Source organism: Rattus norvegicus, chromosome 2 (assembly GCF_021556685.1).
Source record: "Rattus norvegicus strain SHRSP/BbbUtx chromosome 2, alternate assembly SHRSP_T2T, whole genome shotgun sequence".
NCBI lineage: Eukaryota > Metazoa > Chordata > Mammalia > Rodentia > Muridae > Rattus > Rattus norvegicus.
In genome coordinates this window covers 224,901,563-224,904,536 of record NC_141535.1, presented here as the reverse complement: position 1 = coordinate 224,904,536, position 2,974 = coordinate 224,901,563, and positions in this window count along the sequence as shown.

The window sequence follows — 2,974 nt, the reverse complement described above, 5'->3', positions numbered from 1 at the left end:
GCTGGAAAGAACCCAGATGTCCTTCCAGACAGGAATGGATACAGAAAATATGGTACATTTACACAATGGAGTACAGTACAACTCAGCTATTAAAAACAATGACTTCATGAAATTCTTAGGCAAATGGCTGGAGCTATAAAATATCATCCTGAGTGAAATAATCCGATCACAAAAAAACACACATGGAATGTACTTTCTGATAAGTGGATATTAGCCCAAATGCTCAGATTACCCAAGATACAATTCACAGACCACATGAAGCTCAAGAAGAAGGACGACCAAAATGCGATGCTTCAGTCCTTCTTAGAAGGGGGAACAAAAATATTCATAAGAGGGGATATGGAGACAGAGTTTGGAGCAGAGACTGAAAGAATGGCCATCCAGAGACTGCCCCACCTGGGGATCCAGCCCATACACATACAGTCACCAAACCCAGACACTATTGCTGATGCCAAGAAGTGCATGCTGACAGGAGCCTGATATAGCTGTGTCCTGAGAGGCTCTTTCTGAGCATGACAAATACAGAGGTTAATGCTAGCCAACCATTGAACTGAGAACGGGGTCTCCATTGGAGGAGATAGAGAAAGGATTGAGGAGCTGAAGGGGCTTACAACCCCATAAGAACAATACCAACCAACCAGAGCTCCCAGGGATTAAACCACTACCCAAATTGTACACAGGGACAGACCCATTGCTTCAGCTGCATATGTGGCAGAGGATGGCTTTGTTGGGCACCAAAGCGAAGAGAAGCCCTTCGTCCTGCCAAGGCTGGACTCCCACCACACCCCCACCCCCATATAGGGGAATGTAATGGCAGGGAGTTGGGAAGAGGTGGGTGGTTGGGTGGGGAAGAGGGGATAATATTTGAAATGTAAATTTAAAAATATCCAATAAAAAAAGAGCGCTTACAAAGTGTAAAAGATGTTACACAGTTTCCCCAAATTCTCTGATTCTGAGAGAATCCATTAATCACTTTTAAGATGCTGAATCTGCACTCAATTCAACCACAGAGTAACAAAGGTTTATTTTTCATTGCAGATTTCTAGTAGCCCATGCTAATACTTAGCTATTCTGGGGCACAGCCTAAACTGGTGGACATGAATGCACAGAGGTACAGAGAAAGACTTAATGATAAACACACACAGGTACACACACATGCGTATACACACCCACATATCCATTCTCCTCGTGAGTGAAATATTTAAATGAAAAGCAAGAAGAGTTTTTAATGTATACAATAAAAATCTCCAGATCAGCATATTTTATGATGCTATCAGAGGGTAATTAGAACAACTTGGTTTTATTTCTTTTTGTAATGCCCCTCCCCCCACTGATGTGCAGCTCTCCTTTCAGCCACAGGATCAATTTTTGGAAGTGAGAAGAAACCAGTCCCCAGATTCTCCTACCAGAAATCTTTAAGGCAGTTAAAGGCAATTGTGTACTAAAAATACCTTATACTCAAGGTAGACTTTAGTTTTAAGCAGCAGGATTCTTGGGAAAAGATAGTAAAAAGTGCTTCCGATTTGCAAGCTGGAGCACCTGTCAGACACGGTCATGTGCACCACCACCCTGGAAGGGAAGATTTGCCTGAACGTGGAATTTAGTTTATAACTCACAATACATGCAAATTAAGAAACATTAACTTGAGAATTGGCTAAATAAATAATATAATATTAAAAAAACATCTGAGTTGTGAAGGACACAAAAGGAGATCCCAAGGCAAGATATCAGAACAAAATATTGGAAGCACAATTCTCAAATAAGTTTTTTATTTAATACTCACACCGCACATGAAACTAGACACTTAAGTTGTATACACTGTCCTTGATCTGAATAGTTTCTTCTCTCCCTGTCTCTGTCTCCCTCCCTCCTTCTTTAAAAGGGAGAGTGGAAGAACAAGTTCTACTACATAGAACCATAAACAAAAACTTTTAACACACTTGGGAAACTTGTTTTGTGTGTGTAGAAACCATACAGATTATGTGGCTCAATATTACAAAAATTAGAAATGTTTTCAAAAGGCAGTCTCTTTCTCTCCAAATCTTTGGGTCATTCAAGCTGTTGAAGAATCATCTCATTCCTGCAAATGAACCCCAGACATTCATATTCTTGTCAGGTTAAAGTAGAGTACTATTTGCCCAAATTCCAATTGAATATATATATATATATATACATATATATATATACATATATATATATATATATATATATATATATCTCACACTTCTGTCGCTTGAAGCCAAATATAACAAAAAGGCATAGTGACTTACCTGAGAAGCTGCTGTATATCTGGGAGTTTCTTGTAATTAGAATTATTGAAGTCCTCTTTCCTGTCCTATATAAGTCCATCCTGCTGCTGTGTTCCAAATACTTCCTATTTATAATGTTAAACCTTAACAGGGCACACATCAATGTATAATACACTTGTAAACCATCTTCTCATGTGGTATTATAGTCTAATAAACATGAAGTCTTTGAGTAGTAGTGTGTTCTGTGTGTTCCTATATCAAGGATTTCAAAGATCGGACTGAGTGGAGGTGAGATAGGGACTCAGCACACAAGTAATGAACAGCACGGTGGACTGTGGCATTTCATGACAAGAAAAACTAACATGTATCAAGTCAAAAGGAAGGGAGTGGCCAGAGACACAATTCCATGTGTCACATTTCTTCACATACATCCTCAAGAGTCATCTCTGAAGGTTTTCACTTACAGCACGAAGAAGTCTTCAGTGTTTTCTATGGACAAGGAGGAGGGGAAGCTCAAGTTCATTTTTTTGTCTCCAACTTCGAAAGACATTGAAAGTTTTCAAGAAAAGTATTTGCTAAATATATTTTTCTTCTTTATATAGGTTACATAGAGATGATAGATGAATGGATGACAGAGATAGATCTATAAATAAACACGGATGAACAAAAAGAAAAACAATAGCGTGCTTTAGGAAGGAGAAGAAACCTCCACGTCATAAACAGTA